Source organism: Hevea brasiliensis, chromosome 6, assembly GCF_030052815.1.
Source record: "Hevea brasiliensis isolate MT/VB/25A 57/8 chromosome 6, ASM3005281v1, whole genome shotgun sequence".
Classification (NCBI taxonomy): Eukaryota; Viridiplantae; Streptophyta; class Magnoliopsida; order Malpighiales; family Euphorbiaceae; genus Hevea; species Hevea brasiliensis.
Window position 1 is genome coordinate 5,068,793 of NC_079498.1, and position 13,452 is coordinate 5,082,244.

At 27.0% G+C, this 13,452-nt stretch overlaps 2 long non-coding RNA genes across 2 annotated transcripts; both read left to right on the forward strand.

Annotated features, from left to right (window-relative positions):
* Positions 1-2,728: 2,728 nt before the first annotated feature.
* Positions 2,729-3,790, forward strand: LOC110649266 (uncharacterized). Its single transcript, XR_002493740.2, has 2 exons — positions 2,729-2,931; positions 3,043-3,790. It is a non-coding gene; the product is annotated as an uncharacterized LOC110649266 (long non-coding RNA).
* A 2,370-nt stretch (positions 3,791-6,160) lies between these two features.
* LOC110649265 (uncharacterized) lies at positions 6,161-7,597 on the forward strand. The gene is made up of 2 exons (XR_002493739.2): positions 6,161-6,561; positions 6,823-7,597. It is a non-coding gene; the product is annotated as an uncharacterized LOC110649265 (long non-coding RNA).
* The last annotated feature ends 5,855 nt before the right edge of the window (positions 7,598-13,452 follow it).

The window sequence follows — 13,452 nt, forward strand, 5'->3', positions numbered from 1 at the left end:
GGAGCAACGACTTCTTTATATTTCGATACACGTGGCACGCCATTGGCTTCTAGAATGTAGCTGACTTGTACAGTATAGGCACTGCTTGGATAGCGGCTTAATATTTAATTTCTAGTAATACTCAATATAGTTTGTTTTTAATTTTTTCAATTTAATTTAATAATTTTAATTTTAATTTAATTTTATTAAAAAATCAAAAATTTTAACTGAATTTTGTAATTTATATAAAAATCAAAAAATTTATTTTTTTTTTATTTTTAGCTAAATTTCTTAATTTATTAAGGATTCAATCTTTTATTTTTTTTATTTTTATTAAATTAAACTTAAATTAAAATGTTTGAATTAATTTAAATAAAGAATTGACAATTAATTAAATTAAACATCTCTAATAAATATAAGGATAAGATTAGCATTAACCAGTGTAATATTTATAATCTCTTTTTATTTTATGATAAATTATTATTTAATCTTTTAATTAATAACTGAAAAAAATAATTAAATGTTTAAAAAGTTAATTTTATGATGATATTGTCTTTTTCTAAGGTACTATAATTTCTATTTTTGACAAAAAAAACCAACTAAATATTTTAGCTGACAAAATCCTGCAAAAATGATGAAAGTTTGAATTTCCCCCTTTCCCAATTATTATTATGATGATGATTATAATAATTAAAAAAAAGTTTTCTCATAATTAATAGATAAAAGGATATTATTGTCATCATTTTTATAATTTTTAAATGTAAAGGAAAATTAATACTTGATGTTTTTAATTTTTAGAAAATTAAAATAAAAATTTGAATTTATTAGTTTCATTGCATTTAGATAAAACTAAAAAAATAAAATTGTAAGCATTTTTATATTTAAAATAATAATAAAATGAACAAATTTAATATAAAAATTTCCTTTTTATCAATAAATACATTTTTTAATTTGACATGATATTAAATTTGTTTGATTACGGATAAGTAAATTAGATAATTTTAAATTTTAAAAAAAATAAAAAAAGCAGGTATTCACCTCCTAAAAAGTAAAATATCAGTTTTTCTTTATTTTTTACAAAATAAATTGTTTATTTTAATTATTTAAATCAAATAAGGCATTAAATTCACTGCCCTCTAATTATTATTATTATTATTAAAAAAAAAAATCTTCTTGGGAGGGTTAGATACTGTGTCGTTCTGGTGGCGAGGGGACAACTTATGTTTGTGTCGCCATAGTTTCAGCTCCATTTGTTGTTTTCTGTGCATAGGCCACTGAGGGGCCCTGCCTTGCCATTGCCTAATAAGGCGGCTGTGCTTATTAGATAATTTTTGCACATCATATTAAATTTATTTCTATTATTTAAAATATATAAAAAATCATTCTATTAAAATTAAAAGAATTCTCAAAAAGATAAAAATTCAAAATATGATTGGTAAAATAAAAAAATTAAAATTAGTATTTATTATGATTTTTTTTATATATTCTTAATTTTTACTGATATGAATACACGCTTTAAAATGAAGGAAGACCTGGGTATAGACACCATTTACTTGATGCTTCTTGTTCTGAGATTCTGCTGCCGGGGTGGGGCTGGACGGTGCTGCCTTGTTGGTCAACTCTACCGTAGCCAAGTATTTGCTTAATTGACTCTCAAGTCAAGCACGGTCACATTAATACTTCCACTTTTCTACGTAGATAGGTACGCAAATGGTTGGACGTCTGTTACAACAATGATAATGTTTACATTAATACTTCCATTTGGTTGGTACCCATTAAAATTTAACATAATAAATAAATAAAAATTTTATATTAAAATACTTTGGATCACCAATGAACCAATTATGATTATAATTGATTAGAACTAATCCAATATATATAATTAAATGTTATTTAAATAATAACCTAACATTAATAGAAGTATAACAACCTTAATTTTAAGACTTTATAATTAAAAATATTTACCTTTAAATGAATGCCTTATTGATTAAATCAAATTTTGCTAATATTAATGGTTTACATCGTTATATTAATAGTATTGGCAAAATTTAACATAAGATATTATTAACTATAGAACTTATGTTAATAAGCCTGGTGTTTGAAAGTGGGGAGACTGTGCGGCGGATCTTGAGGTTTTTGACAACTGATAGTTACAAATTTTTATGGGTTTGATTCTTAGTTAAGCTATTTTTCTCCTCTTATTTTCTTATTGATCCACCGTTGTTGCCGCCGATTTTACCTTGCTTATGGTTGCTGGTCATTGCCTGGAGGGCTAAAAAGTCGACGGTGCTAGTGAGGGAAGGGGGAAATAGATTACTAAGGGGATTGATTGGCCTGTTCCTCTTTTTATTTTTTAATTTTAATTTTAATTGAGATATACTGTAATACGTAGAATATTTTTTATAATTTCTTATGATAGGTTAATAATATTTGACGGTATTAAAAAAATTATTTATCAATAGTGTATAACTATAAAGCATCACTTAATCTCAATTATTGATTTGAAACTCGTAACCACATGGTAAGTTTTTGTAATTTTTCCCCTTTAATAATCTTATTTTCCTTAAATTTTTTAAAAATATCAATATAATCATCTTTATTTTTCAGAATTTCCCATTTAAAAAAAAAAAAAAAATTCTACGTTTCATTAAATTTGAGCCAATCAACACCATTTACCGTAGCGCAAGTTGCCTTGATTTAAATTAAGGAAAAAGAAAAGAGAAAACCTCTATATAAATGTGCTGTTCACATTCATTTTTCTCCCTCGCCCTCCATCCAAGGCCCTTTGGAGGTCCTTTCTCTTCCATTTTCCTTCCAGATTGCAAAATTCTGTTCAATTATCCCTCATTTTATACAAAAACAAAAAATATTTTATTTTCCATTTGTTTTACTTAATTACTTTTCTGTTTGTTTCTCAGCAGAGATACTGCTTCTTCTCTGCTTGTTTACAGAGTAACCAAGTTCAAACCCTTGTTTCTTTTTTAATTCTTCACTCTCCCTTTTAAAAGGGAAATTATTTTTTGTTTGATACTCTGTTTTTTGTTTTTCTTTTTTATTTTTCAGATCATCCAGTTTGAGATGATGTCGACTAATTCTTCCACCTCCCAGAAGGACAAGAAAAGAAATTTTCCTCCTAAGAGAGGCCAGATCAAAGCTCAGATTTTTCAAAGCTTGACCAAAACTGTAAGCTCTTGGGTCACCAAGGCAGGGGAAGCTCTGAAAAGAGACAGAGGACATGGTGGAGATGGAGGAATTTCTTCTTCTACTGCTGCAACCTCACCTTTCAGCACCTACAACTCGGATGGATAAATTCCTTGTTCCATCACTTTTCAAGTCTATCTCTAAAGCTGTGATTTCATTGTTTTTAACTTGGATCGCAGCACCTACGTCTATTATCACGTGATTAGAAAGTCCCTGCATTAACTGATAGTAATTTGACCCAGTTTTTGGCAGGGCTATAAGCCAACTGTGTCTGTTCTATAGGTCAGGTCAATAGATATGTTGCTCCGGCGTAACTCATATTTGTGGAAGTTACAGCAGGAGTATAACCCTTTTATTTATGTTTGTTTTCTAGGCCATTGTCTTGTATATATGGCTTCTCCATATATTCTCAGTTCTTCTTTTGCTGGGGCAGCTTCAAAAAAAATAGACACTCTTCTACTATTGTCATTTTCCACAGTTTTTGGAGAGGAGATGACATACTCGGAAGAGGATAGTCGTAATCTTGGCTTGGGGCGTCTTTGGCTTGTATTTCCGTTGGTGTGTCGTGTGTAGTTGTTATGCTATGTGAAATATAGTTTATTTCGATGCTGATGCTGTGGATTCTACTTATTCTCTCTCTCTCTCTCTGCTCTCTTATGATTCATTTGGGAATTGGGCTACGCAATCTGCAAATCCTCTTGCGGTACTATAATATTCTGTAGGTTGGTGTGCCTTTTGATGCCTGAATTTTCCAAACCTTCCCTTGGTCTTGAAACGCATCTGAAATTTGGAATAATTATTCAAAAAGATCGGAGACACGTAAGCCATTCTAGCTTTCAATAAAGTCCATTGCATATATAATAGAATAAATTATAATTTAGACCTATAATTTAATTTTTATAATTTTAAAATTAAAATAATTTAATTCCTTAAGTTTTAATAAATTTAAAAGTAATTTTATTATTAAAATTTTAGTTAAATTATCGTTAATTTTATAAAAAATATCAAAATACTTTTAATTTTACATTCAATTAGAAAATAATTTGATCTTGAGGTTTTATTTTATTAACAATTTAATTCATGAGATTTAATTAAATTTATAATTTAATGTCTATAATTTTAAAATTAAATAATTTAATTTTTAATATTTTAATAAAATTAAAAATTAGTTTCGACTATTAGAATTACCATTAATTTTTCATTAAATTAAAAAGAAAACTAAAATAACTTCAAACTCCATTTTCAAATTTTCAAACCTTCCTTTTAGAAATGCCTATGCATCTGAAATTTCGAACAATTACTCAAAATGATAGGAGACATATAAGCTATTCTGGCTTTCAATAAAAAATCCATTGCAATTATAATAAAAGTCTAAAATTGATTTAAAGATATTTAAAATTAATCAACTAAACTTATAATTATAGTAATCCAAATGCCTTAAAAAGATTTTATATTTTGGTAATTAAGCTTATTGATAATTTTAAAAGTTATGATCACATCAATTAAAATAATAATATATGATTATTTACAATATATATATAGATGAATTTTTATATAATTGATTAATAAAATTTAATTTATTTGATTATCATAATTATTAATTTAATGGACAAAATTTATATTTCTCTAAATTAATTTTGAAATTTGACTATAATACTCAAATGTTTGGATTTGCTATCAAAATTAGAACTTTTGGTTATAATTATAAATTTTTACAAAATTCTGACTTTTTATGTTCAATTGTAAATTTAATTTCAAATTTTAGCTATAATTTCACCGATAAAAAGGATTTGAATACTTTATTCAAAATTAAAACGTTTTAATAAAATTACAAAATCAAACAATATCAATGGGAAAGCATTTGTGTCCCCGTTGGTGTCCTTGTCCAGCAAGGAGTGAAACCTTCTTCTACATATAGGCCACCGAGAGATTTTGACATGCCATCGCCCAAGAAGGCGGCTGTGGAAGCTACAGAAAAAGAACAAGACAACCGACTGCTACACTGGCATGCAAGAGCCAAGGAACAAGCCCACCATCAGGGGATCATATTCGAAGAAGTGCACGTCAACAGGTAACACGGAAGCTTGCCCAGCTAACCAATCTGCAATCAATTATAATAAAATTGAATTAAATTATTTTAGTTAATTCGATTCGATTATTTATATAAAAAATAAAAATAAATAGACTAATTTTTTAATCAATGATGTTTTAATTTTATAGACTTTTATGTAATATAATGTGTAATTTATGAAATTTCTAGTTAATTTAAATAATGAAAATATAGAAATCAAAATCAAATTAATAAACTAAACGGAAATTTTTTTATTTAGTTTAATTCTTAAGTATTTTTTTTAATAATTTTATTAAAATATAAAAATATTTATTTATTAAAATATAAAAATACTTATACATATATAATATAAATACATAATACTAATTTAAAAGAAAATATTTTTTTATAAAATTTTTTTATATATAAATTATTTTTTATAAAATAAACAGAATTTTAATATAAAAATTCAAGATATGATTGATAAATGAAAAATCAATTTAATATTGACATTTATAATGATTTTTTTCCCTTTTTCATTTAAAGATAGAAAATATTATAGGAGGAGAAGTATAAATGTTTCATAGAATTAAAATTTGAAATCTTGCACTAGTTTGTATTGAAGGCAAGCAGAACCGCAAAAGGCAGCAGCATCCCCTAACCCCACGCCGCCGCTAAACGCCATTTTCAGGGCTGACCTATAACCTATCGACATAGTGAATATAGGGTTTACGTGCAGTCAAAACACTATTGATATTCAATACAACTTCACACTATGTTCCCAAATAATTTTAACGTTGTGTCTAAAACTTTTTTTTGTCAATAAATACGTCATGAATTTTAAAATTCACAATAATTAAACTCTATTGTTAATTATCTCCTTAAATGCTAATTGAGATGTAACACCAGATGAAAAAGTTGTTATTTTTTTTTAATTATTTTTAATATATCGAAAAATAATTTCTTTGCTGTAATATTGATTTCCACTCCAAGTAGGCTATTTTAGATGAAATCAAAATGATAGCGTATAATTAATCCATTTGATGTAAATTTAAAAAATATATATATTAAAAAAATTAAAAAAAAAACCCCTCTATATGAAGGTTCTGTTCACCTTCATTTTCCTCACAAGCCCTCCATCCAACTCCCAACCCCAAGATCCCACCCCTTTGGGGGTCTATTCTCTTCCATTTCTCTTCCAGATTGCAAAATTCTGTTCAATTATCCCTCATTTTATACAAGAACAAAAAATATTTTGTATTTGTTTTACTTAATTACTTTTCTGTTTGTTATTCAGCAGAGAGACTGCTTCTTCTCTGCTTGTTTACAGAGTAACCAAGTTCAAACCCTTGTTTCTTTTTCAATTCTTCTCTCTCTCTCTCTCTCTCTCTCTCTCTTTTTGCTTACATGAGTTGTAATTTAATCTCTCTCTCTCTCTTTTTTTGCTTACATGAGTTGTAATTTAATCTCTTTTTTTTTTCTATTTTTAATTCTTTATTTTCTTCACTATAATGATTCAATCAATTATTTCCTTCTTCCTGTTAATATTCTTATTTGATGCTCTGTTTTTTGTTTTTCTTTTCGTTTTTCAGATCATCCAGTTTGAGATGACGTCGACTAATTCTTCCACTTCTACCACCTCCCAGAAGGACAAGAAAAGAAACTTTCCTCCTAAGAGAGGCCAGATCAAAGCTCAGATTTTTCAAAGCTTGACCAAAACTGTAAGCTCTTGGGTCACCAAGGCAGGGGAAGCTCTGAAAAGAGACAGAGGACATGGTGCAGATGGAGGAATTTCTTCTTCTACTGCTGCAACCTCACCATTCAGCACCTTCAATTCAGATGGATAAATTCCTTGTTCCATCACTTTTCAAGTATATCTCAGAAGCTGTGATTTCATTGTTTTTAACTTGGATCACGGCACCTATGTCTATTATCGTGTGATTAGAAAGTCCCTGCATTAACTGATATTAATTTGACCCAGTTTTTGGCAGGGCTATAAGCCAACTATGTTTGTTGTATTAGGTCAGGTCAATAGATAGGTTGCTCCTGCATAACTCATATTTGTGGAAGTTACGGCAGGAGTATAACCCTTCTATTTATGTTTGTTTTCTAGGCCATTGTCTTGCAGATATGGCTTGTCCATATATTCTCAGTTCTTCTTTTGTTGGGTAGCTTTAAAAAAAAAAAAAAAAAAAAAAAACCCCTCTTCTACCATTGTCATTTTCCACAGTTTTTGGAGAGGAGATGATGAACTTGGAAGAGGGTTGTTGTAATCTTGGCTTGGGGCGTCTTTGGCTTTGTATTTCCAGTTGTGTCACGTCTAGTTGTTATGCTATGTGAAATATAAGATTCTACTTATTCTCTCTCTCTCTCTCTCTCTGTTCTCTTGTGATTCATTTGGGAATTGGGCTATGCAATCTGCAAATCCTATTGTGGTGCTAAAATATTTCTGTAGGCTGGTTGAATGTGCCGTTCAATACCTGAATTTTCCAACTCTTCATTCAGTCTTGAATTGTAAGTTTCTATGCATATGAATTATTAAAATCTCCTTTCTTTTTGACTTATCAAAATTTTAATAAAAATAATAAAATGAAAATCTAAAAAAAGCAAGAAACAAAAATCACAAATTAAAAATTGAGAGCTTTTTATATTTTTTATTATTATTTCTTAAATATTAGTATAATATTTAAGATAATATATTTAACCATACTTACTATTACAGTTATTAACATGCACAAATTCTAATCATATATAGTCATTTTTTAATTGTAATTATATTGTAAAATATTATATTATATTCTCGTATTTTTATGAAAGAATATTTAAAAAATAATTAATAGTTATTTAAAAAATAAATTTAATTTAATTTTCATATATAATTATTTAAAATATTAAATTATTAAAATAAAATTATAAATAACATCCAGAAAGCGTGTGTAAAACTATTGGTGCAAAATAAAAGTAAAAGGCATGTTATGGCCTAAGTTTCCAAATCTGATTTGTCTCGAACCCACCCGATCAATTTTTCTTAACTTTGCTCTGACCCGATTTATGCAGGGTGAGGATGAACAGGCTTTCTCCTCACCTTGAATCTCCGTGACCCACCCTGCACAATACATGTTATTTTTTTATTAAAAATAATTTATTTCTATAAATTTATATATTTAAATCTTATAATTTAAAAAAAATTTAAATATATTATTAAAATAATATCTAAAATTTATATTTCTAATTATATTTTATTTTTTAAAAAATAAATTTATATTATATACTAATAAATTAAAATAAAAAATATAAAAAGATAAAAAAAAAAAAACTCTCTGCGGAGAAATCCATCTTCCCTGCTCTCTGTAAATCCCAAACTTTTGTAGGATAGAGAGGAAGAGCGATCTCTACCTCTGACATGTTCCGTTGCCATTCTTACTTTGGAGGTGGCTCTATATGAGGTATCTAAATCCGTTTTGAAGCTTAAAATGGACTGGCACGATGATATTATGAGGAAAAAAAGAAAAGAAAAAACAAGAAATAGAGATATTACTTATGCTTGTATGAATCCAATCCTATTATATATATAACATAATTTATTACAAATTAGTAATTAAAATAAAAATTATTTAAATAATTATATTGAAAATATAAAGTCATCCCTCATCTTTTTTCAATGAAATGAACGATTGCTTTTCATATTAACTATGATTTTATAATATAATTTGCTATAAATTTATCATTAATAAGTTTTTATAATATAATTTTAGAAACATAAAATATAAAAAAATATTAAATTATATTATTAAAATAAAGTAATAAATAATATTTGCATCCCCCGAGCAAAACGACTGGTTGTTGATGAATATGAGTTGAATTTTGTTGTCAAGTGGGAGCTGTTGGACCCCAAGAGAGTGAGCTGCGCCTCGATTTATTTGAGGATGAAAGCTTTTGGTATTATCTTTTTGGCCCTTTTCCAGATAAATAAGACTTTGGTGCACTTTTCCTTAATCTTTTCATGAATCGTCTCCATCTCCCTTTCTCTCTCAACATCATTATCACCTTTATTTTCTCTATTGTCCTAAAAAATAAAGGTTCTTTTAAAAAATTGGAGTCTATAAACTTGCTTTTTATATATATGTGTATATTTGATATTATTATTATTATTTTGAAATTTAGACTGGGATGAATCAAGATAAATTTTAATAATAACTCTAGAGTTTCATTCAGTTTTTTTCTTTTTCTTTTTCTCGAGAGAATTCGTACATTTCTTATTAATGTGTGGATAACTATCTTTCGAGCACAAGTTCAGATTCGACTTCAATGATAAAATAAAATAGAATATTTAATAATATATATTCACAGATTAAGAACTATGAGATCGCTCTTTTCATTTTGGGGCGACGAAGAGATTATGCCATTTGATTTCCTTTTTTTTATGCTTTTCTTGAGGTTTGAAAAAAATTACAATCAAGCTGAAATTCTTTTTCCTCTCGAAATCTTATAATTTTAAATTAAATTTATATACATGTATATTTTTTTTCATAAAAAAATTAAAGCTTAAATGACTTATATCATAAAGCCAATTTTATAAAAGAAATTTTCATATACAAACAGAAAGACAACTTGTCATTGAATTCATAAGAAATCGAGGGAGTGAAAATTCCAATCTGACTCTGCTAGATGGATAATAAGGCTAGGAATGTGCGGTTAGCCAATTTCTTGCCAAGTTGCAATTAGTTATTTATGGTGGGTGGATGTGGAGGTAGCCATCATTTGTGGGCCTGGAGCCATTGGTTTCTTCATTTTTACATCTCTATCATTTATTTTCATAAGCAGATAATTAAATTGATAATTCAATCGAAATTTGTTTCGTCTAATTCAATTTGTTCTATATTAATAATACACCCTAAAATGGATGTTTAGTTATTTTCGAATCTCAACAGTGTGATTTGCCTCTCCATAAAAAAAGCATAAAAATATTTGAATGAAAAATTTAGAATTAATTAATTAAAAATTATTCTACATGTATTTTTCTAATAAAATAAAAAAAGTTTTTTAATTAAAAATAAAATATAAAAGAGAAATACAAATAAATATATTATATTTTTGTATAAATAAAATTAATCACTCATATAAAATAATATAAAATATTTGAAAAATCTAATAATGTTGATATACTATATAGATTAGCCAATGATTAAGCTATGTGTTATACTCTTTGATGGATTTTTAACGAGCTCCATTGGGTAACATCTAAATTTATATTTCTTACTTAAAAAAAGGATATGCATCATTTAAAGCACTCTTTACTAAAATATATATATATATATATATATATATATATATATATATATATATATATATATATATATTAACAACAAAAACACAGAATAACTCTCTTAACAAGGAGAAAAAAAATATCACAAAAATTTAAGAAATATTAACAAAGGAGAGATTTAAGAATTTATTTATTTAAAATTTATTAACAATGGTAGATGTAAGGAAATATGTCAAAATTTATCATATAATTTTGGGAGTTATTAAAAAAAAAAAAAAGAAAGACAAAAATTCGCCATTAGTGAAAACATTTAAAAGTGGTCACCCAAAGAGGAGATCAAAATGAGGAAAAGAAGGGAGGAAGATAGAGCCTCTGGTCTGGAAAGAGTTAACAAAACTACATGATTTTTTTTTTTTTAAGATATTCTACATGCATGTTAATATTTTTCTTTGTGTAATTGTCCTAAAATTATTCAAGGCATAGAAGATCTTTAAGATCAACACAAATAGGAGATTACAAATCCAAGATGTGAGAATCATTCATGAGTTTGAAATAAAGACATTTCTGAATTTGTTGCCAAAAATCATTTGGTCAAAATGGATCATCAATCCTCTCTCCGCCCCACCAACCCCCCTCCCCCCCCCTCCCCAAATGACCTAAGAAAGACTTGAGTGGGGACAGTATTGAAGAGTCAAAGCTTTCATATACGTATTTTCAGCTGAAGAATTAATGGGAAGTCTCTATTGTACTCGATAACGACAAGTCCATATTGCCCATAAGAAATGGTACTCCCAAAGTCTGAGAATTAATTGTAAACTTTTAGATGACCTTTGAGATCAATGCATTGCAAGCTACGACCGAAAGAAACTAGCTAGGGTTTATAAGAACATTGTGGGGTTTCCATAGGACTTAAGCAAAAATTTGGGTAAATTGGAAATTGAAACACCTAATTTCACGTAACACAGAGCATTCAATGGGTTCAATGTCAAACCAACTCGAACTGAACACAAATTATATGTAAACCAAATTGAAGCAGATAAAAAATGTTTTGATTTAGATTAATTTTTCAATTATTGGCCAAAAAATTCAATTTTTCAATGATATTAGAGTTATCTTCAAAGCTATTAGGTATTAAATTTGAATCTCAATAAAAGTCAATCGTAAAAAAAGAAAAAATATCCAATTCTTCCTCAAGCAATGGATCCATCACGTCAACAAACCTGCAATTGCAATGAACAACAACAGCTTCTATCATGCTTTAAATCATGCCAATCAACCAAAAAATCAAAAAATACAAGTGAAAGATAAGAAAGTCTTGACACATGCTTTGTCAAAACTAAATGAGAAAGGAACAAGACAAAGTAGCAAACTGTTGAAGTAATATATCCATACAGCTAAGAGTTAGCTTCTTTGTTCATCATGACAATAAGCTTTTCAAACCCAATTTTACTTCTTTTTTTTTCTCTAGTACTTATTGAAAATTAAATAGCTCAATTAGATTAAAAATAGATGTCTGCAAATAAACTTAATCAAATAGATCGAAAAATTAAATTGAATCGATTCAATTTAACTTTTTAATTATACTCAATTGATTCAATCGAAAAATATTGATTTCTTTTTCTAATTGAATGCATACAATAATATTTCATTGAAAAAGGGTTCTAAGCTAATTATCCTATCTAAAAAAAAAAGGTAATTGTCGCCTAGCTAGATTGGTCAAATGTTTAAAGGTATATCACTATTACATAATAGACTCTGGTTTGAGTTTTTATTCTCTTAATTCTCAAACTCGAAAAACTATAGTTAGATATTAAATATCAAACTTTTTTGCTAATAGATAATTATATCTAAACGTTATAATTTTAGACCATATATCTCAAATTTCAATATTAAAAGCAATTGCATCCAAACTTCAAAATCAATTTAGATAAATTTAATAAACTAATTGAAGTTTTATGTTGAATTCAAAATTGATAACGAAGAAGTAATTAATGCAAGAGAAAGAATTGCTCAAATTTATTTTGAAATTTGAATTAAATTATTCTTAATCTTAAAATTTGAAATATATAGTCGAGTCAATTAACGAAAAGATTTGACCTTTCACCTTTTATATCTAAAGGATATATATATATATATATATATATATATATATATATATATATATATATATATATATAATCCTGTAGCATTGCCCTTGTGAATGGTTTATTTTACCCAATTGGGAAACGTCGAGTTTGCACAACTTGGCATTTATAAAGGCAATTCAGAGTCAATCCACGTAATAGACCAATGGAAGATTTCAAGAGTCGTGTGATTGTTTGTAATGTTTTATGAAAACGAACGACATTCCCAATAAATAACTAAACCTTGACGAATTAGCTATCAAGTTTCTGCTGCAACTGCCAAGCAGATACAGTAGTCTTTTTCTTATTCCACTTTGATTAACACTCCATCTCTAGATGTTTTATCATGCAAGAGATGATTATAATAATATTATTAAAGTAAAATTTATCAATAAATATTGATAAAAATATAATAAATTAATTATATTAATTTGATAAAAATATTAAAAAAAATGTGAAGAACTAATTAATTCGATTTTTCGTGTTGTTGGTCACCCGTAATCAATATGTGGATGTTGAGAGTACCCCATTTGAGGATTTGCACTAATGATCATGTTCAATTCTGTTTCCAGTTAATTTGTGGTCCACCCTCTTTGGAATTTTGTTTTTGGTACATTGGAGAGAGTCGTAAATCATCATCATCATCATAATTATTATTATTATTATTATTATTATTATTATTATTATTATCTAAAAATGAAAATGTTTGATTTAATAGCAAAATTTTTATCGTTAAAAATATAAAATTTATTGTTATAAATTTATGACAATAATATAAATTGCTGTTAAAAAATTATATTGGTACTTATTTTATAATAAAACTATGATTGATA